Below are 24,963 nucleotides of genomic sequence, written 5' to 3' on the forward strand. Positions count from 1 at the left end.
GAGACTAGTCTCTCAAGATCCGTGGGATGCAAGGACAATCTCGATGATAGTGGTTTCCTTTGCAAACGACACATGGTGATTTCGGTTTGGAAGGTGTAGTGTGTGGATTTTCACCAGACGATGCATGGCTGCCCCCTTGTGCAACTGGCTTCTTCTTCTTCTTCTTCTTCCCTTTCTTCTTCTTCTCAGCTACTTGGTTTTTAGTATCATTAGTTTCACCAAGCAAAGAGGAAGAAGGAGAGGGAGAAACAAATGAAGTAGAAGGTGGGGGAGAAACTCTAGTATCATCTACTTTCTGATTTGATTGCTGAGGAATTATGGTGTTTTGAACGACAGAGGTCAAGAATAGCCAGACTGGCAGGCTAATTGTGAGTCCTGGAAGGGACAATGTAGCCATATAAGGAGCACAAATATCTCTTCAAGAGGAGAAAGGACTAGGATTTCCCCCAAGGGGAAATCCTTGATTGGTGGACTCCATTATCTCAACCTAAGATCAATGAGGCAATAGTGATGTTATTTCAAATTAAATAAATTTTATGATGCTTTGACACAACTTGCTTTTTCAATTTTTAAGAGTCGAGAAAAAGCTAAAGGTGATTCTAATCGCCTTTAATTTTTAATGAGCCTGAAGTGACAAGTGCTCAGATGGACCTTTTCTTTTAAGGAGTTGAAAAGGAATGAAAGTGACTACTTTGGAAATATAGATAGGGGGATTACCAAACCAATCATCACAAAACTGCAATATACACCTCGGTGGTAAATTATAGGGAAATTACCGAGGACTTTACATACAACAGTCAATCTTCCTGAACGTTGTGTTTAGTGCATTGCGATTAATAGGGCAGTAGACACGGCTTCCTAAGGATAAAGGATATCAACCTATTGTGGTCTCCCAATATATACTTGACGGTACGTGGGAGCACAAGTATATACTGGCACTTGTCGTATCAAAGAGGAGGAATCACCCAACCTACGATGAAAATGATAGTTACCAGGCTTTACGAAGTCAAAATACGTCTCTAGCCTAGACTTCTAGATGTTGTGTGTTAGGTTCCAAAGCATTTTTATGTTCATTGAGGTTTATTTTATAGTTGATCTTTCTTAAGAAGTTTTCCTTTCAAGGTTCACTGCGTGATGTAGATGTACAATTCCTAAATATGCAATCTAAATGATAAACAGTTGTTTGTTTTCTTTTAGTAATGAAAATCCTAGCTACTAAGGAAATAAGAGTAATATTCTTTCAACATAGAGCAGAGAGCACACACTAAATGCACTTTTCCTAAATCAATTTTTGCATGCAGTCTAAATGCAAGTGCACATGCATGTATTTGTTTTTCTATTTCCTTAATGTGAGAATACCAAAAAAGAAAACTAAGTACAAATCTGAATTACTTTTCTTCAAAGCAACACTTTAGCAATTTATTTTCAAAAATGAAAGGAAGACTAAGACGAAACTTTCAATTTCGAATGGAAAACTGATTTCGACATTTCAAAGAATTGACAATTCAAATCAAATACAATGTAAAAAGTACAATCGGCTATCTAAAAGAGGAAGACTTTACGAAACTCTTTTTCTTGACTGAAAACGACAGTTACGACACTTTCGAATCAAAAGACAACAGTTCGATTAAGCTACTTTTTGCAAAGGAGAACTGTAAATGATGAAAAATACATAAAAAAACATTTACAATTCCTTATCAATGGAGGCTGAATAATGTAAAGGAAGAAGGCTTCAACAATGATATACTGATCATAAGCAACAAAACTACTAAATAGAGCTGAAAACAATGAAGAAAAAACCAAAATTTGGAGAGAGAAACAATCTCATTCAATCATCACACCTATCCTTAAGGGAAACAGGGATGCATCTCACCTATAGCACACGGGAGGTGCGATGCATCCACACTACTAATGAGAGACAATGCGATGGTCCAGGGACGAGACTAAGCTTGGTTTTCACTCACAATTTGCAGCTAAGTTCGATGATTTAGGCCAAGCTTATGATAGACAATAAACACAAGGTATAGAGGTATGATCTAATGAGGTTATTGAGCTACCACCAGGTCACTTAGGATGTTTGCAAGTCAAATGTTCAGTTCATAAACCAACCTGGAGATTGACTGAAGTAGCGTTGATCTACTTTGCAGTTGCATAGCAAAAGCAGTGCGAAGGCTAGTTGGCTTAACTTCAGGCTCCATCTGTAGTTTATAAAGCAAACAATAGTAACAAACAAACAAACTATTCGCACCCCAACGAAGTCGCCATTTTGTTTCCAGGAAAACTAGTGTCTATTTAGATCTGCTAGTCCCACTAAGATGGGTAGCTATCTTAGAAACAAACAATTCAAAGTAACTTGTGTTTTCCTTTATGGAAGATAGATGAGAGAGAAGAAGTGAGCACCAACCTTAGTCTTTCACTTGGCTCCTTGCTAGTTTCCTCTCTCCTTTGATAGAGCTTTGCCACTCCTTTCTCACTTGTCCCACTTCAAAGAACACTTGTAGAGGAAAAGCAGCAAAATACCATCAAAGCATAGAGATCTATGATACCATAAACAATGTAGAATCAGATGTACATTAACCATACAAATGCATACACAAATACAAGATTCAGAAATAAGCAAGTATATGGAGGAAAACTCAAATAAATTTATTGATAGAAGTAGAAGAGAGGATTACAACCTAGATGTCTAATCCAGTGCCATCCTCCCAGTATGAAATCCATCTTCACCTCATGAAAAGTTAGATCACCCAACAATACAATGCTTCACAGAGAAACTAACATCATTTCCTTAGAAAATACAAAATTCCAGCCTCTAGATCTCTATGATGAGGGATCCATATATATATATATATATATATATATATATATATATATATATATATATATATATATATATATATATATATATATATATATATATATATATATATATATATATATATATATTTGCAAGGGGGTGAGTCAGCTTTGGGGTTTTTTATTAGTGTCATTTCACTGATAGTTCTTGGTTCCACTTGGAGATTTCATGATCTCTTACTCATCCTTGGGTGAATTCTGAGATACAAGTGTCATATGAGAAGTTTCTAGAAGATTCTCTGGGTTTCCACTTAACAAATTGTCTCTGCCATTTGTCTACTCTCGCTCATCGCACCCTATAGAAGGCCTTTTCAGTATGCATCGCACCTTGACCAAGGAGCAGTCAATATGGTCTAGTTTTGGCCAGTTTTGAGTAGTTTTTCAGGTGGAACTTCTGGGAAATAATGTAATCATTTGACCATGATCCTTTAGGGTGTGAAACAAAACTTTTAGGGGTTTAAGAGCCCTTGGTTTATCGACATATGTGATAGGGGTTGCAGTTCCCAAATATGTCTATAACAATTTAGTCTCAAGTCAAGCATCCCATTGTGAATAGTGACTTCAACGGTCACTTTCTGGCCAACTGGTACGACATTGGAGACCTCTTTGCACATTCATGAACCTTGTGACTCTCTGCTTTTGCATGCATCTCCAATATCGTGCAGCTCTCAGGCAGAATATTTTATAGTCCCACGCTCCCTTCCAACTGCCTCGAGCGCTAAGACTATCCTTCCCTTGGCTAGTCAAGTGGTCGCACCACCAGTGTGGGGTTCCATCCTATCCTCCATCACGGTTCTCAGAGAATCCCCACCTTCTATTGTTGTGTTCGGCATCACACACTTCACCATTTTCAATGTGCTACCCTAGTCACTATGCTTGGTGATATGCGGTCCAAGCCAAGGCATCAGACTAACCAATTCAAGATGATAGTTCTCAAACTTGTCAGTATGATTGTACGCACCTTGCCTTACCATTCTAGTGTTTTCAGCGAGAAACTCTTCTTTTATCTCGTCCTCCAGCTTCTTGACCTACGCGTCCATCAAAGCAGTTTTCTCTCTTAACTGTACACTTGCTTTTTCAAGTTCGCAGAGTCTAAGGTTTCCTTGTTGGATTTCTTCCTCAAGTGTCATGTGTTTTGTTTTTTTCAATTTTGTGATTCCTTCTTTCCAAGCATCATGACCCATTGTATCTATGGTTGCTCCTATGCACGGACTAGGATTTTCATGCTCCATAGGGATGACAGCATCTGCTTCATACTTCAGCGTCAGAAGTACCCGTGTGGTTAGGGTTTTGCAAATGGTCCTATAAACCCATAGAACCGTTGGTACGCACAGATACGAGTTAGTGCATCTCACATGGTGGGCCACATTCAGTAATTCGCACACTTTGTACAAGGCTTCCACACAGATAATATTTGGCACACTTGGTCTTATCATACTTTGTCATTCGCACCATCGTCTTTCCCACTCCTGCTTATTAGTCCTATTGCCTATCGAGAGGACGGTGTGCGTTCATGCAGGTTGTGTATCATATTCCTGTACCCATATGGAGAGGTGGGCACATAGGTTGTTTCATCCATCATACCTAGCTTTCATCTACATCTGAGTCTTTCCAAACTGCATGTGCATCATTCTTCTACAGTTGCGCTAGTTCTCAAAACTTCTTTGATGTGTACCCCACCATCTTGTGGGCATAGCGCATAGTGCCCATTTTAGAGCATCAAAATGTTGTTGTTTCAGTACTTCTCTTTCAAATTTTTTCAGGAAATCATCCACCTCACTCAACCCATCATACATAGGTAGATCTCTTACCTCGATTGTCACGCAGCGCAGCGACCTTGTCATCATGTTACAATTGAGCGTGCTTACCTCGTGTAACCAGTTTTTCCATCATTCTATCTCTTTATTTGAATATGAGGTGCAGGAGCTTTTGCCCTCCCACGAAATCCTACCATCCGCTATTGGATTCACCTAGTCCTACTCCCGCACGATTATCTTGTAGATACAGTCTAGATCGTCATCGCTATCGCAGTCACACATCGACTTTGTGTAGCACGATCCTTTCGTAGGGTCTAAAGGTGCCACTACGTGGAGTGACCTTTTCTCAAAAACCATCTTGCACTTCTTTAGGTTTATCACTCCATTCATGTCAGTGGCCCAATCTATTCCCAATAGCGTGGGATAGGGATTGATGTCATCAACAATCTCTATCACTTCGAAATCTGCAAGCACGCTTGCACCTTTGATATCTACCATTATTCCTTGCAATCTTCCCATCGGTAGAATCTTTTCCTGGCTAGCCATTTTCAATTGAATAGGAGACCATTGTAACATGGGCCTGCACACACGCTCCCATGTCTTCTTTGGCAAGATGTTCGCGTCCGATCCTAGATCCAAAATCACTTGATCCATTTCATATTCCCAAATTTGCATGGTCAATCTCATCTCCCTTCTTGTTCGCATTGTGCTTTCTGAGCTTCTGGACTATGCGTGGTTCTCCTGGTCTAGCACATCTAGTGACGATTTCTTATAGTCCCTTCACCACTTTGCTGTCGTGCAACAACTTCATGTATGTCTCCAAAAAGGTAGTGAGCATTGATGGGTCCATTTCTGGTTCCAGTTTGTCTTTACTACCTGAAGTGGAGGCCTCCGTGAAGTTCTTCTTAGCTTCCATGAATGTCTCCTTCACGTGCTCCAAATAAAATTCGAGTTCCTTTGTTGGAGCCTTGTGAACCCAGGCACTCTCTTCGAGCTGCATACCTTTGTCATCTCCTATCATAATACCACTTTGGAGAATGATATTTACATTTGGTTTTTCCTCGCGCGGCTTTGACCTCACCATTTGTAGGTTCTGAGTTAGGGGAGGTTGGAGTGCTCCTTTATCACGCAACTTCGCTATCAGTGTGGGACAATCCTTTGTCTCATGATCAAACTGGGTACAATATAAGCATGATGGCCTTGTTGGATTTGTACAATCGCAGACATAATGCCCTGGCCTTCTGCAATTGTAACAAATCAGCTGTTCGCAACCCCTTCCTGGCCCCATTCCACCTCGACCTCGTCCACGCCCCTAAAATCCAGTGCGCACCATCCCTGCATTTCGATCGAGGGCTCACATTTTGGTTTGAACTCTGTAGGTAGGAGTTCAGTTCATCATAAGTTCATAACTCCTACAGGTGTGCTCATCATGGCCTACTGGCCTGCAGAAATTACATAACAATTGTTGGGACGTCTACATATACTTCTGTAATAGATGGCAGTTATCTGTAGCATGCTTCCCTCCTATATGACAAATCATGCAGATAATGCAGGTGTCACGCTCGATCCTGCTTGTGCCTCTGATCTCAATGGCATTGGCCCTCCTCCTGCCAGGTAGTTCATGAAGACTGGACAATGGTCCTTGTCATGTCCCTGGCCTTTGCACTTTATGCACCATAACTCATCGCGTGCTTTTGGGAAAGTTGTCCTGTCTTGTTTCAAACTCTGCATCTCAAGACACAAGTTTTTCAACTGCACGTGGATTTGTTGGACTCCCAGGTTAGGATCTTGTATCGGGGTCTTGTGCAGTCTCATTACAATCTCCAAGGCCTCGGACTAAGTTGATAGCTTCTGTTGTGATAGCGTGTTCCTTAGATGCGGTGTTAGTGACGCTACAAAAGATAAGCGGTGGTTCCCATCCATCAAGGTCATGTTGGCTTCACAAATCATACACTTCAGTCTCTGATCTAGATACCAAGGGATCTCTCCTAGAAGCATTGTGATTTCCTTAAATCCAATAATTGACTATGCCTCTGATTTTGGCCTGCTAAATTCCCTGTTTAGCGCAGCTTGGATATTCGTGATCCCTGCGTTTGGATTGTCATTGGAATGCTTAATGTACCATGTCAGTGCACAATCCTGCAACGAGCTCACCAACATTGCGTTCTTTATATTGTCATATGTGACTCCTTGTGTTTCCCATACAACCTTTACCATGGACCAAAATTTGTCTGGATCTTTATTCCTTACTCCTTTGAACACCAGAAATTTTATTGTGCTTGTCATATTGAACTATGGTGGTGGAGGAGGTGGTGTGGGTGAAGATGGTGGGACTAGTGGTGGTGTAGGTGGGGGTGGTATGCGTGGAATTCATTGTCTTATCAGAGTGATCGAACTTCTTGGTGAAACTTTTGTAATCTCTTCCTCACTCTCCCGTGGAGGTGAAATCAAGGGACTAGTCTCTACTTCTATGCTACATTTGTTTCTATAGATATTCCCACTTTGCGTAGCCCCAAACATCAATTTATTCACATAACCTGCTTTTCACACAACAGCATTTTAATCCAAGTGTTCAAAGATTTAATGTACTTACCTCGTGGTCCTTTGAGGAAGCGTCATTCCGCCTCGCTATAGCTAACTGAAGTATCTACCGCAAACTCAATGATAAACCATCCTATAATTCGATTGATCCAATGGTCCACAGCGTGTGTGATCTTATCTTCTGATGTTTCCAATATGCACACCAACTCTGGAGTCCACACAATAGGTTTGTTAACCCTACACCTTCCCTGACTGTCTACTAGCTTCACGATCCACTTGTACAACTCAGAGGGGAAGGATGCAAAGAAAATTTCGTGGATTTCCGTATATAAGTAGTGCTCTAACTACTCTTCCTTCGATACTCGTGGATTCCTGTTTTCCTTTGTCACGAACTCATGAATATTTCTGTCCAACCACTCTTCAATTTATTTCTTTGTCGGATTCTAGTGACATGACATCAGACATCTCTTATGCAAATCCTGGTCTCGACAACAGAACAATTTGTTGTCTTATTAGGGCCTGACCAAGGTTCAGAGTTGATTTAGCCAAATAAATCCCGATACTACTGGCCCTTTCGGCAATAGTCCATGGAGCGAGGACCAAGGTCTCACCCGAAGTAGTATGAGAGGGTGCTAGAACCAGGTTTCCACACCCTGGAGATGTTTGATGAGCTCAAGTGATTTACGGTTCGACCCTGCGTGCAAGTCGCTTCGCGCACTTTCCCTTACCTCGCAGCCTGATATACTACCTTCACATAGCCCTACTCGGGGGTCGAATGTTTTTATTACCCCAAACCTTACTGATATTCCATGGTTAATTGATTATCTTAGCCAACTTGCATGCTTTAACTTATACTTAACAATATAAACCATTCATATAGGTGTGCGCAGTAAATAAACAATATTTTTCCAAATTATACCAAACATGCATTAACTCAAGAAAATATACACAAGATTATGATAAAACTACTCTTTATTAATTCTTTCCTCGGTTATAGACTTGACTCCACCCTGCACACTCAGCTGCAAGGGTCCGCGCGCTCAACTGCGGACTACTAGGCCTCTGTGCACTCAGATGCAAAGCCTTCTCCTACTCTATGAACCAAGACACACTTCCCTTAGTCACTTAGACTCTTTCCCTTTTTGTCTCTACTACTTCGCTCTCTTACACTTAGAGCCTCGCTCTATTTATACAATCCCATGGTCCGCGGACCATGGGTAGGTCGGCATTACATTACAAAACTAGGGCAGACAACCCTGTGACTCTAACATACTTCTACGCCCATAATTTGCGGAGCTTTACAACACCATTCGATCAAAACTTGGGCTTTGAGCCCCAAAACATGCCTTGGGGGGATTCCATGCCCAACATTAACCCTCATAGTTGTGACCATCCTCACTGATGTAGGATTCTTCTACCCCTGCAATATTCTCTTCTCTCCATTATCATTCAAGAACTTAATATCCTTTTCATAGCAATCTACCTTGGTCATATGAAGATATAGCCAATCCATACCCAAAAAAATATCATACAATCGCATTGGAATTACATTCAAATTTATTCTTATAGTCATACCATTCAAATGAAATCCACAATCTCTTACCCAGTGATGAACTTTCTTCTTTGTACCTGTAGCCAATTGCACCAACCAAGACTCATCCATCTCAATTATAGATTCTTGGCGATCCACCTATGTGTTGTCCACATTCGCATAAATATGAGAAATACTATGACCAATATCCCCAACTATCTGTGCCTCTTGAACACTATATATTTGAGGCCTACCTCCCTAGTACAATGGATAATCCTTCTTACGACGACCTTTTCTACATATCAAATACTAGAATGATTCTCTATTATCTCCTCTAGTATGTTTCTCTCGAGGTTACGACACATGTCCCTTCTTAAACTTCTTGTAAGGAGCAACATTTTTTTTCTCACCTACATCTTGGGATCTTCCACTCTTTAGTGGTCATTTTCTTTTTTACTTTCCCATTTCCTTTCAAGTCACGTTTAGGCTCAACTTTTCTCTTTGACTGGTAATAAAAATGCTTCACTTTACAGATAGCTTCCTCTAATGATCTAGGCTCATCAAACTCAATTTGGTCTTTATATGTTGCTAGAAATCCACTGATGAATCTCTGAATCTTAGCTTTCTCCTCCTTGATATATGGCACATACCTCAACAACTCCAAGAATCTACTAGTGTACTCATCATTTTTCATAGAACCCATTTGTAGCTCATAAAACTCCTTAGCTCTACATTCATAGCACCTCTCTGACAAGTACTTCTTCTTGAAGAGCCCCTCAAACTCATCCCATATCAATTCTTCTTCCCAAATAACTTTAACATTCTTTGCATCCTCCCACTAGATATATGCCATCCATTTAAGACTTAAAGTGGCTATCTTGGCTTTTATGTTCTCTAAATAGCTACGCGATATGAATAATTTCTTCATTCCAAGCAACCATGCCTCTACATCTCCTAAGTTATTCTTCTCCATCAAATGTAGGAGGCTTCATGTTCTTGAATTCCTCAGGTAATTATTCACCCCTCCTATAATGATGATGATGGTGATGACTGATATGATGTCTCCTAGGTGAGTGTTACGGAAAAATTTAGTGTCTTTTCAAACGACTAACCCTAGACCTAGTAGCAAGTCTAAAATAACAATTAAAGTAATTCAATTGCTTTTCCTATAGCTAACAGACAAAATAAAAAGGAGAAAAAGTACCAACTTGTTTCTCTCGCTCGATCCTTCTTCCCTTTGATCACTTTTGCCACTCCCTTCCGTACTTAACTCGCTCCAAAGGTACCTACACACAAGCCGAGACAGAAAACCATCAAAGCATACATATCGATCTGTTAACTAAACACATTATAGAATCAAAATACAATGTACATTTCATAACACATGAATGGGAAAAAGAGTAGAACTCTTTATTCATAGGAAGGAAGATTACAACCCATGTAGATGCATGTTCGATTCAACGTCATCCTCCCAGCTTCAAACCCTTCTCTCCTCATGGAAACAACAATTTGACATGATAACATTACTCTCTCCACTAATCTCATCCAAGCAACATTTCCTTAGCTCAAGAAGTTTCAACCTAGACCAGCCAATGAGAGCTTGGTCCTTTTATAGCTGAATAGAGGAGGTTAGGCCATTAATGGCCCTCATGAATGCTTTGCCATATTTGGGAAGTGGTTCCATGGAGGAAGGGATAATGGATTAAGGTTCATTCATCTCCTTCCTCATCCAAAAGCGAGCCCAATCCTTCTAGAATCCTCTAGAAGCATCCATTGGATAAGGAATCCAATGGATTCATTTGAAAAATTCGATGGATCTCGCTCATCGCAGGTGATACAAAGGTCAGGTGCTATGCATAGCACCGAGACAGTGTAGTGTCTGCCATTCATTGCAGCCAAATAGAAAGCCACCTATGATGATCTCCTTAGGGACATTTTTTGGATGAATGGTGTCATGAAACTTTTGGGAGGCAAGCATGATGTAGGTTAACTTCATTAGGGAATGAAAACAACTGAATTAGGGGTTGATGGACCCTAATAATACGGATCTGCAAGTTGGGGTTGATGTGCCCAAATTTTCCTGTAATAGTTACCCCCTAAAGCATGAAGTCGAAAATAACCATATCAAGTGAGATGCTTTACCCCTTGGAGAGACGGTTTCAAAACGGAAGGTGACCTGCATTAGTTACAATACATAATCATGATACTTTGATTTTTTCTCATAATCTAGCTAAGGGAAGGGATACCCATGTTTAGCTTATAAACTTTCATTACATGTACAAATATAGTCGTCTAGAGATGTAGACCCATGAAAGGTTGACCATGAATGTAAGGCCATTGTACATTTGATATTGTACTCCTGAAAATATATCGCAGCCCAGATGAATGAAACTAGATCTGGGGTCTTCAATCTCATTCAATCTCACTTAAGTACAAGTCTAACCATGTGAACAGATGATCTGAAGTCGAACATGGAGAGACATTGTTCGATTACCATCCAATGATGTAAGTTGTTAACAGACGCGAGAGGAACCACCGATAATGATAATGACCCTCAAGGTACTACAGTACATTCTGCATGGTGTGAATAAATGATTTGATGTCAAACACCATACGAAGTCTTTCAGTCGAAGGCTAGTGATGTCAACCTATCGCCGGAAGCGAGAAACCTACCATTGATGTATGCAAGTCTCAAGGTACTGAAGGGGTGTTTCTAAGTCAACTTCTTGGATGATGTGCTGATGTCGACAAGAAGCGACTCATCGCAGGAGGGCCTTGATGTATCCCACATCAATGACATGAAATGAGGTAAATGATTTTTTGAGATGAAATATCGACTGATGACACAAGGTTCAGGAATGGCGGGCATGAAAATGAAGGTTTACTGTATTGTAAAGGATGAAGTTTTGAACTAAATGACTTCTCTTGAACATATCAGTGACACTGAAGTGAATTGGTAGCAATGACCCAAAAAAAAGTGATGGATGGTATGATAGACCAACGGTGTGATAACCATCAAGCTGAATGACCCAACCCACATAGTCACAATGATGAGGTGAAAGTGTCATGTTCAAGAGCGACCTGCTACCATAAAGTGTTCCTAGCTTTTTCCATTTTCCCCAGTCATTTCTGACCAGTACCTCTTTATTTTTAATCATGCTTAAGGAGGATAACTTATGCTTGTTGTATAATTCCACCCTTCTGGTGAATCCATCGTTATTTGATGTTTTAATGAGTCTAGTGAAGGTGAAACTCAGTCTTGTCTAGATGGACAAGTTTGTTGTTATTTGATGTTTTTAACGAGTTTAATGACAAAGATAACTCGGTCCTTTTCATATTTAGAGAGTCTAAAAAGGGACTAAAAGAAAACTCCAAAAGTTCTTTTTCATAAATTTGTCTGTAAAGTCTGAAAAAGCATAAAACAATACAAGAGAGAATCTATTGATCATGTTTGACCAATGAGTACCTTTTTGTAATTAATCTATCTCAGCCCGAAGAAGGAGTAAAACTATACTAAGTAGATATCGATACTAATACGTTAACGAGCTAGAAATGACAAGCACTCGGCAATCTTTTCATATTTAGAAAGTCTAAAAAGATCTTAAAGAGGACTCCATTTTGAGGAATGAGTGGTGTCTAGGGTAGCAACTGGTTCCGGCGATGTTGGAACTTCTCAAAGCATGATGATTTATGTGAAGAGGCTGGCTAATAAGACCACTCATTGCAACTGTCCCTCAAAAAGGTAAAACAACCAAGTGAAAGTGTATGATCGGCCAAGGGGATGGTGGCCACAGCTCATCTAATGAAAAGGTTGATAGAATGGAAATCACAAGGGTTAAACTAGAAATGTGTTCATTTTTAGACAAACTTGAACCATAGGGAATTGTGCTTGGATTCAGTTTCATAAACAAAAAAATGAACCATTCAGGTTCATTTTTACACAAGCTTGAAATGAAAAACCATGCTTGGATTCAATTTCATTTTTACACAAGCTTAAAATGAAAAACTATGCTTGGATTCAGTTTACATGCCCCCAGCATGATAAAAGGGAGAGTCTCTAGAAACTAGATGGAAGTCACCGCGGTGAAGCAGGACAGTTATCCAACTCCTTTTTGGCTTCGTCCAGATAGACAAAGGTGAATGGGGTGATTCCCTTCACATAACCTATAAGGAAACTTAACTTTACCATTATGTGCATGCCCCCCAAGCTTCATTACATTCACCTAATTAGACTACTCATGGCTATCAGATGGATGGAATGGAGGTTCTTTTACGAGATCAAGTGAAAGACTCGACTGGGATTTTACGAGATCTAATCAAAGACTCGACTTGGAACTTTGCTCCAGGGGACCTTGTTTCATTTTTTAATGAGATTGACATAAGACAAGGAACTCTGCTCATACTCCTTATTTCATTTTTTAACGTGCTTGAAACAAGACAAGGAACTATGCTCATCGACCTGTTTCATCTTTTAACGAGCTTGACATAGTATAAGAACTATCCTCATACTCTTTGTTTCATTTTTTAATGAGGTTGACACAAGACAATGAACTATCCTTGGACCCGTGTTTCATTTTTTAATGAGGTTGACACAAGACAATGAACTATCCTCGAACTCCTTGTTTCATTTTTTAACGAGTTTGACACAAGACAACGAACTATCCTCGGACTCTTTGTTTCATTTTTTAACAAGGTTGACACAAGACCACAAACTATCCTCGGAGGAATTGTTTCATTTTTTACAGAGGTTGACACAGTAAAAGAACCATCCTCGTGCCCTTGGGTTGACACCAGACCAAGAACTGTCCTCATATTCTTTATTTCATTTTTTAATGAGGTTGACACAAAACAAGGAACAATCCTCAGATTCCTTGTTTCATTTTTTAACGAGGTTGGCACAAGACAACGAACTATTCTCGTATTCCTTATTTCATTTTTTAATGAGGTTGACACAAGACAATGAACTATCCTCATTTTACTTGGTTTCATTTTTTAACGAGGTTGACAGAAGACCAAGAACTATCCTCGGACCCTTGGTTTCATTTTTTTAATGAGGTTGACACAAGACAACGAACTATCCTCGTATTCCTTGTTTCATTTTTTAACGAGGTTGACACAAGACAACGAACTATCCTCGAACCTGATCACAACTCATAAGTGGTCATGAAGGAGAGATCTGGCTCCAATGCCCCCAATACATGATGTACAACATCACTGAATTGTTTGTCAGTTGATGTAGGCATGGAACATGTTGCCACATAATTAATCCATGGTGGGGATGATACCATTGGTACAAAAGGACCATTTGGGGAAGATGGTTGACTAGGAGCTATATTTGGACCGGGCAAATTTAGTGTCTTTTCGAACGACTAACCTTAGACCTAGTAGCAAGTCTAGAACAACAGTTAAAGTATTTCCATTGCTTTTCCTATAGCTAACAGATAAAATAAAGAGGAAAAAAAGTACCAACCTATTTCTCTCGCTCGATCCCTCTTCTCTTTGATCTCTTTTTCCACTCCCTTCCATACTTAGCTTGCTTGAAAGGTACCTGCACACAAGCCGAGACAGAAAACCATCAAAGCATACATATCAATCTATTAACTAAACACATTATAGAATCAAAAATACAATGTACATTTCATAACACATGAATGGGAAAAATCATAAAACTCTTTATTCATAGAAAGGAAGATTACAACCCATGTAGATGCATGTTCGATTCAGCTTCATCCTCCCAGCTTGAAACCCTTCTCTCCTCATGGAAACAACAATTTGACATGATAAAATTACTCTCTCCACTAATATTATCCAAGTAGCATTTCCTTAGCTCAAGAAGTTTCAACCTAGACTAGCCAATGAGAGCTTGGTCCTTTTATAACTAAACAAAGGAGGTTAGGCCATTAATGGCCCTCATGAATTGTTTGCCATATTTGGGAAGTGGTTCCATGGAGGAAGGGATAATGGATTAAGGTTCATTCATCTCCTTCCTCATCCAAAAGCGAGCCCAATCCTTCTAGAATCCTCTAGAAGCACCCATTGGATAAGGAATCCAATGGATTCATTTGAAAAATTCGATGGATCTCGCTCATCGCAGGTGATACAAAGGCCAGGTGCCATGCATAGCACCCAAACAATGTAGTGCCTGTCATTCATTACAGCCAGATAGAAGGCCACCTATGATGATCTCCTTAGGGACATTTTTTAGATGAATGGTTTCATGAAACTTTTGGGAGGCAAGCATGATGTAGGTTAACTTCATTAGGGAATGAAAACAATTGAATTAGGGGTTGATGGACCCTAATAATATGGATCTGGAAGTTGGGGTTGATGTGCCCAAATTTTCCTGTAACAATGAGGAACTAGAATGATGCCCATACATACTAGTCCTCATGTTAGGTGTCTCAAGTGATGTGCCACCTCTAACTATGTCCCCTTTGTCCAACCTATATCCGAACCAAGATATGGTACCATAAGCTCCATTAGTTTTTTCTTCTTGCTCTTGACTGGTCCTTAGTTTTCCATGTTTCTATAGCTTTGAAAATCTCTGAAGGATTACTTCATTAACCTCTACCTTCTTCTCCTGAGCCATTGCAAGTCTTTCCTGAGTCTCAACCAACTTGTCATTGTCTTCATTGCAACTTCTAATCTCTGCCCTAAATATCCTCAATGTATCTTTTATACCAGGAGAATACTCTTCTCCTTGCTTCCCAAATGATCTATAGGGAGAGTCATGGGAACTGTAGTCTACCATTTTGCTCGTCATCTTGAATTCTCTTCTTTTGGAAAACATACCATGTCAGATAAACCAAATAGATAGCAAAATAAAATCCATACCTTAGTCATGTTCAAGGGAGGCTTATATCATCTGCAAGATCAGTCAACATTCGCATGTACATTTATAACCATAAGCATATCCATGTAATAATATAACATCACAACAACTTCATGCATGGTCATACCAACTGTATACTCTGATCCCATGCATGATAACCATAATATTGACAACATCAGACTTACCCAAAGGGAGTGAAACCATAGCTTGATACCACCTTGTGGTATAAAATATGACCTAAATATAGCACAACTTGATTTGATACCACCCTATAACATTGCCTCCTCTCACATCTACCCACTTTCACCGACTTACCTGGGTAACCATGAGATGATTGGTTACTATGATATGACTCAACCTCCTAGTTGAACTTAAGGAAACAGAGTCGAAACAACAATACTTTTCTGACTTCCCTCAGGTGCCACAAGACCTCCAGGAGTAACCCAATCCCTCCAGGTGTCTAACCCTTGCAACAATTCACCTTTTCCCTAACCTAGTGCCATAGTCACTTCCTTTCCAATGCCTCCATATGACTATGGGTTCCCAGTCACTCCCATAGGCCTACATCAGTCTAACTGTGACATTTTTCTGCCAACGTTGTGTCAGTGACTACGAGAATTAAGGCTACTTTCCAAGGTTGGGGCTAAGCCTCTGCCCATAAATCCATGGAACTCCCTATGCCTTTGGGAATTTTCCTGAGACCATCTCACCACAGATTCTGAAACCATCCGGCAATCCAAAGCTCAAGCCAAGAACAATCCCATCACACCATGGCTATCTGGAAATGGAAAGGCTAGGCTAAAATCCACTATCACGTCTTGACAAAATACATGCCAATGATAGTGAAAGAACCATATACCAACATGCAAATACCATTCATGTTAAAACAAGCTAGGAAATCAAACATGCAAGTTGTTAACTGCAAGTATTCCTACTGAAGCTACTTGATCCTTACCTTCATTTTCTTTCCTCATCCTTTCTTTCTTTTCCTTTCTTTTCCTTGCTTTTCGTTTCCTTTCCTTGCTTTCTTTCTTTCTTTCTTGTCTTGGTGCTTTTCCTCTTTGAGACAAATTCTAACACTAACCGAGAATAAGATGAAAAAATGCTACCAAGTGATGCTTTGAGGTAATTTTATTGATGAGGCCTCTAATTCCTTCAATTTTCCATTATTTTTCTTCATTTTCGTCCTCACGTGAAACCTGTGACATTTCACCTTCCTTATCTCCTAATTTCCATTATTTTCATAAATAATGTGCCAAAAATACCTTTTTTCCTTTCCAAAGCCTTAGCAATTGGCTTTGCCAATCTTCCCTTAGCCATAGAACACAAAAAGTGATGCCCACTAGGATATTTTTCCCAAAATTAATCTTGGAATAAGTGTCCCTTTTCTGTGGTCTTATTTTATCTTTATTAACTTTTATTATATGAACTTTTAACATGGGGCTATTATAGTAAATTTGTTAGAGGTGGTTCTATTTCCCCATAATTCATAACAAACTTGCAATAATACCCTGTCAATTTGAGAAATCCTCGAAGATTCTTTAGGGTTGTAGGGATTTTCCATTCCTTGATGGATAATTTTTTTTTTGAGGATATACCTTAACACCCTCATGAGATACAATGTGACCCAAATATTCCACCTCTTATACCCCAAAGAAACATTTGGATGTTTTTGCATACAATTGTTTCTCCTCCAATAGTTTGAGAACCCTTTGAACATGTTTAACATTATCCTTCCAAGACTTGTCATAGATTACTATATCATCAAAAAATACAAACATAAATTTTCTAAGGAAGGGTTTGAAAATGGAATTCATCAAACCTTGGAATGTGGAACGTGCATTAGTAAGGCCAAAGGGCATGAAGAAAAATTCATAATGAGCTTCATGTGTTCTAAATGTTTTTTTCAGAATCTCTTCAATCTTCATTCTAATTTGATGATATCCTGAATGAAGATCTAGCTTGATGAAGTAAATTGCTCCATGTAAATCATCCAAAAATTCATCAATGACAAGAATGGTAAATTTATCTTTAATAGTGAGCTTTTTGAGCTCCCTATAATTGGGACACGCATGCCATGGCCCATCCTTCTTGTTTACCAATACTACTGGAGAAGAGAATGAACTTTGGCTAGGTTGAATTATACTCACCTCTAGCATTTTTGCAATCATATGTTCAATTTCTCTTTTTTGGGCATAGGGACATCTGTAAGTTCTTATGTTTGGAGGAATGCTTCCTGGAATCAAGTGAATAGTATGATCATAAACATGAGTAGGAGGGAGGCCCTTGGGGGTATCAAATACCTTGGAATGATTTTCCAATATTCTTTGGAGATCTCTAGAAATTGATGATTTTGATGTTTGAACATCTATTGAGCATAATTGTGAAATTATAACTTAAGTGTGGGGGATTTACGCAGTGCATTATATTAGATATCATTTTTGGGATTCAACTGCGTTAAGTAAGTCATTCAAAGTATGACCATTTTCATGAGAGGTAGTCGTAAAGTGACTAATTTTTCATGATTTTTGAATAGTTCACTTAGCACTCATTGCATCGGGTGATGCTCACAGGGGTGAAGAAGTGGGATTGAAACTAGTGAAATGTGGAGAACGAATCACATAGCATCAATCATCACTTCCGGGGCTTGCACCCGGTAACCAGGACTTCCCAGGAGGTCACCCATCCCAGAACTCCTCTGGCTCAAGCGCGCTTAACTGTGGAGTTTTTCCCCACAATCAAGCCCACTTAGCTTGCTACCCCATTTGCAAAACCTTAGCAAGTATTGTGCCTCATGAACCATTCAAGTAGAGATCCCTTGACTCTTTTTGAATTTAAGTGTGGGGGATTTACGCAGTGCATTATATTAGATATCATTTTTGGGATTCAAAAGATTTGTCATGCCATTATAGCTAATTATCTTCCCCAGTTTCCCTGCGATAGCCCTTAATTCAATTCCAGTTCCTTCCTAAGATATTTTTAAGAAAATTTCTTGAAAATTAAAAGTTATCGTCCCCAAGGGTTGTAACCATTAGACTTCTAATGTAACAACAACAACACTGATTGGAATGGAAACCATTGGACTATTCAATACACATCCCCCCATGATTATATTGATATTATGTCACTTCCTTAAGAAATTTATAGTTCCTCCATTTGAAATCATCACTTGACACTCTGGTGGTAGATATAGAAAGCAATTCAATTCCTTGGGTATCTTACAATGAATAAAATTATGGTACTACTAGAATCAATGAACATTATTAGCTTTTTTTTCTTGATATATGCTTCTATCTTGAGAGTTTGAGGAGATGGAATTCCTTCCAATGCATTACAAGATATGGTTTGATTCATTTCTTCTTTATTTGGGGTTGGTCCTAGTGTATATCATCTTCTTTTGATGTTTCTTATTCCTTTTCTTCCTCCTCTTCACAATATATGTAAATAATTTCTTCTCAGAAAACATATGGCCCTTAGTGTATTTTATATCACAACTGTAACAAAGCCCTTTTGTTCTATTTTCCTCGAGTTGTTGTGGTGTCATCCTTGTAGGTTGTGGGAGACTAGGAGTAGCAACACTTCCATCTTTATGGTTGTGAGTGGTATACTTCCTTGTTGCCATAATTTTGCTTTCAACTTTTCTTGTCACCTTGAATATATTCTCCAATAAATCAAGTTCTCAAAGGTGAGCTTCATGTTGGATATTATCCTTTAAAGTCCCTATGAAGACATCAAACCTATGCTCCTTTGGAATATCATTTACCTTCATATTCAATCTTTGGAATTCCTCAATGTGCTCCGCCATTGAACTCTTTTGTTTGAGATTTATTAATTTTCTAAGGAATGAATTGCTCTTTGTATCCTCATAATGTGCTACCAATTCTTCCATGAAAATTGTCTAAGTGATAATGTATTTACAAGAATAAATCCATCAATACCACACAAACTGATTTTTTTCTAAATATAAATATGCAATGTGTACCTTTTGTGTGTATGGCACATCATGTAGATCAAAGAATTGCTCCATTTGCAATATCCATGTTACAGGATCCTTTCCATCAAACTTCCGCATATTGATCTTTGGAATATAATTGGTCTTCATCCCAAAGATGGAAACTATAAAATCATGACTCGTGTTTTTTTTGTTCTCTATGTGAGTTTCACAAAATACCCTATCACCACTAGGAAGCCTTTCTTCTAACAACTTTGCCAAACCTTCCTTTAAACCTTCCATGTCTACTTTGAAACCATTCATTCCACCTGTTATTTCTATGTTTAAACCATCCATGTCCCCTTTTAGTTCATCTTTCGTTGTTCTTCGTGAAAGCGAAAATTGTTGGTCTTAGTCCCATAATTTTGATATATCATGTTGCAATTCTTCCTCTTCATGCATCATGGTAAATCTTTCTGACGGTTTAATGGGTGTAGAATTATTTTGTTTGCGAGAAATTTTAGAACCAAATACTAATATCTATGTTTCAATATGCCCTTTAAATCATTTCAAACTAATTTTTCAAACAAAAGTTATATAATTTTTAAAAAACACACTTTTTTCTTTCTTTTAGGAGCTCAATATTGAAACTCTTGTATATTTATAATCTCGACTCTCCAATATCCCACGATGACCTAATTATGGACTGGTTTAGTAGAGCAAACTTGTATAGAATTCCACATTTCATTGTTTCAACATTTGGCTCTGAAATGATACATGACAAGCTACAATTTGTGAACTTTCAGTGACTTTTCAAAAATTCAAATCTACTTGTAGAGAAAGTTATGACATTTTTCCCTAGGTGACTTATTTGAGACTGAATTTTGGAGCATGCAAAAAACCATAAATTCTTCGGACCATATCTCAGAAAATATATTGAACCAAGATCTAAAACTTTTACACAAAGTTCATCAAGATTTTAGTTCAACATTGTCAAAATTTCAGCTTCTGAAGCCTTGTATAAAAAACGTTATAGAAAAAAAATCCAAAATGACCTATTTGAAGCAGCAAAAAACTAGAATCCAAAGCTCTAATACCAAATTTTATGCTACTAGATCATAAATATATATATATATAGATATATATATATATATATATATATATATATATATATATATATATATATATATATATATATATATATATATATATAGATATAGATATAGATATAGATATAGATATAGATATAGATATAGATATAGATATAGATATAGATATAGATATAGATATAGATATAGATATAGATATAGATATAGATATATATATATATATATATATATATAGATATATATATATATATCAACGACTTGAAAATTAGCCTCTTTGAGAAGGAAGCCTCCTTTACATCAAATAAATCAACAATTCTTGGATTATTCAAATGACAAGAACTCCTTGAAATATATAGGAGTCTAAAGGGTCACAATATAATAAGAGCCTACATAATGATAATAATGTAAGGGAATAACAATAAGAATATTGTGCTTCTATCGGACATAACAATAACAATATGGGGGTTACATGGGAAAATTAATAACATTAAGGAGGCTACACTAACAATAACAATAACGGGGCTTCATCAATATTATAGGGACCTAACATCATTAGAGGATATCCCTCCAACATCAAGGTATATGTGTGACTTTCCCACCAAGTCACGGTATGGCCTTATGATTTCAACTGAGAAAATCTTCAATTATTCCTCTATATGATGAATAGTAAAATAAAATTCTAATTGTTGCAATTAATGACTTAACTTTATAATGTCAATCTCATCGGATATGAATTGATGTTGACCTTCACTTCCATTTTCAATAAGGGCTCTGAATGGTTCACAACACTCAAACTAGGTTGATCCTTTTTTGCTTCTTTCGTAGACTCTTTGTATGGGTTTTCCTAATCTATTGATTTCTCCTCTAATCGAACCTCTACATTAGAACATCTATCTTCTCAAAATATCCTAATATTATTTCTTAGGGTTGTCATGAGGAGGCACACATTAGGGTTTATATCTACAACCTTTGCTTCCAACTATGTAAACCTTTCCTCTATAGGATCTTGAAAGTTATTAATAGATTCACTGACCATGGTTCTAATTTCACTACTTTTGGCTTAGCTAATCTGGGTCCCCTACAAATCCCCACAATATACCTAAGGAAAGCTACTCTTATACCAATATGATATGTAAATTGTCGTGGATATACCAATGGAAAGTTTGTCACAACAAACTATTGAAATTATACTTAAAATCTGAAATCTAAACTATGAGGGTTAATTTCTCCTTTGATTTCTAGATTTATTAATTATTATGTTATTATTAACCATACAATAGATAAAATATGCAAAAAATAGAGAACGATGAAACAAAACTCACAATGCACAATTGTCACATGTTATAACCTAGCAAACCCTTTCAGCAACAATCCTAGCTGGAAGATGAGGTTGCTATGCTCTCTTTCTCTCAAGGGAAAATGAGTGTAACTACAAAGGAGTGAGACATGTGACCCATGAGATACTGCAATATACAAAAACTCTATGTTTTCTCTCTCCCTATCCACTCTTGGCTACTCTTCTCATATGTGGAACAAAAAGCACTCAAACATAATGGAAGCCCTTTTCCTCCTAACGATATGGTTATTGTTGATATTTTCTGTTTTAGTCAAATAGGCAAAAATCTCTGAAGGATGACAACAATAGGGATTCAGTTCCTAGATTAGCTCTAGGTTGTTGGGAGGGAGTTAATGCCTCCTATATTTGATGTGAGGGAGTTATGAGGCTGTTAGATTGTCTATGCTATATAACAGGCAATCATTCGGATGATTTGCTAAGAGAGAGTGTGAGGATTTCATGATGTAATCTCCAATTTAATTAATATATTCCTGATGCCTATGTTTGGTGGACGTAGCCTAGATTGGTTGGGTGAACCACGTTAATTCTTGTGTTTATTTGTGTTAATTGCTGTGTGTATTTTATGTTAGCTGTGCACCTGATTCAACAATTGGTATCAGAGCAGTTGGAGGTGAAATGTGCTGATGGTGGAGTGCAAAAGCGTGGAGCTGTGTATTACGTGCTTGGTGCCTGCTGTGCGTAGAGAGCCATCATGAACGGTGGAGCGATCTGGTGCTGGTGCTGAGAGGATCGCTGCTGGTGGAATGAACCCGCGTGCTGTGTGAAGTGTATAACTGCGTGGAGCGAACCTGCAACCTTGGGCTGAGTAAAGGTATGCAATGCGTTTGGAATATGGTTAGTTGGATCTCCATGCGTTTGAATCATTAATTCAAATAATGCGTTAAAAGGAATTTGATAAGCCACGTATTACACATTTTGAAGGACCGTATTACAATAAATGATTTATCTCAATCATGGATCGAGCCTTATGCAGTTGATTCATTCCGGAATTTGTAATTCTTTGCACTCTTTATTCATTTCCAAATTCTTCCTGCGTTTAACATAAAAGCATGTGCGCAGAGAGGAAGCAGTAAATAACTGCGTAAACAGGAAATTTGTTTGTTGCATGCGTTTAACATAAAAGAATGTGCGCAGAGAGAAAGCAGGGAATTGTTTTTTATTTTGGCGGTGGTTTTTAAATGCTGATTTCGCTGGTGGGGATATACTGCTGAGGCTGTTTATCTGCTGCCCTGAGGTATTATTTTTTTTTTAATGATGGCGTGGAGGTATTATTTTGCCTGAGGTATTATTTTTTAATGCTGGCGCGGAGGTATTTTGACTGTAATTTTGCACAGCCATAAGTCAGTTTTTTTTGTTTGTAAAAACAAAAACATATAAAAGCATAGGCGGTTTTTTGGTTGTGTAAAAACAAATGCAAAGGCAGAAAATTTTTTGTGTGAAGTGCAAAAGGGCAGAAATTTTTTTTGTGTGTGGCAAAAGTACAGAGGCACAGGCAGATTTGTTGTTGTGTAAAATCAAAGGCATAGGCAGATTTTTTGTGTAAAATCAAAGGCATAGGCAATTTTTTTTATTGCTGGTTGGATATTGGAGATTATTGTGTTTTTTGCTGATACAAGATGGCCAAAACTCAAAGTGCCCGTTTTGAAATTGAGAAATTTAATGGCAAGAATAATTTTGAGATCTGGAAGGTGAAGATGCACGATCTGCTGGTTCAACAAGGTGTGGTGAAAGCACTGTTGGGGAAAAACAAAATGCCTCCTTCCATGACGGAGGATGAATGGGATGAGATGGACGATAGAGCCTTGAGCACAATTCGGTTATGTCTGGCGGACGATGTTCTGTTTAACATTGTGTCAGAGAAAACTGCCGCAGGCTTGTGGTCGAAGCTTGAGAAGCTCTATATGACGAAATCTTTGACAAACCAAATTCTCCTGAAACGGCAGCTTTACAGTTTGCGGATGAAAGAAGGTACCTCAATTGCTGATCACCTGAATGTTTTTAATACCTTGTTGGTGCAATTAAACAGTCTAGATGTGAAATTTGATTCAGAGGATAAGGCAATAACTCTATCATGTTCTTTGCCTGAATCCTGGGATTACTTTGTTACTTCCATAAGTTTTAGTACATCAGAAATTCTTGAATTTGACGATGTTGTTGGAGCCTTGTTGGCTGAGGAGACGAGGAAGAGGTCGAATGCAGACACCTCGACATCAGAGGTAATGATGGCCAGAGGTCGCTCACGAGAGAGACACTTCGGGGGAAAGCATAGTGACTCTCGCTCAAAATCCAAAGGAAAGAAGCCAAAGGTGAAGTGCTGGCATTGTGGCAAGGCTGGACATCTGAAAAAGGATTGCTGGAAGCGAAAGCAGGCTGCTAAAGAAGGCTCTTCGACAGAAAAGAAGGAAGCCAACACCATGGATACAGGTTCAGTATCAGGTTCAGGTATGAGTGATGAGGTATTATCAGTTAATGTTTCAAAACATGATCAACATTGGTTGTTAGATTCCGGGGCATCTAACCACATGTGTATACATAGAGATTGGTTTAAAACATATAGATCAATTGATGATGGTGTTGTGTACATGGGTAATGATGTAACATGTAATATTGTTGGGATTGGAAGCATACAACTACAAATGTTTGATGGCACAACCAAAATATTAACTGATGTGAGGCATGTACCAGATTTAAGGAAAAATTTGATTTCATTAGGAGCACTTGATTCAACTGGATATAAAACTGTAATTCAAGGTGGAGTTATGAAAATTTACAAAGGCATCTTACTAGTTATGAAAGCTAAGAAAGTAGGAAATCTATTTCAGTTAGAAGGTAGAACTGGGTCAGATCATGTGTCTGTGTCTGAACATGACGGTAGTTCCATTCACTTATGGCATCAAAGATTGGGGCATATGGGTGAAAGAGGATTGAAAATTTTGGCTGACCGAAAGTTACTTCCTAATCTAAGATCTGGAAAATTGGATTTCTGTAAACATTGTCTATTTGGTAAACAAAGTAAACAAAAGTTTAAAACAGGCAAACATACTAGTAA

Source organism: Pinus tabuliformis, chromosome 7, assembly GCF_031772625.1.
Source record: "Pinus tabuliformis cultivar Carrire ecotype Pingquan chromosome 7, CPIR1, whole genome shotgun sequence".
Classification (NCBI taxonomy): Eukaryota; Viridiplantae; Streptophyta; class Pinopsida; order Pinales; family Pinaceae; genus Pinus; species Pinus tabuliformis.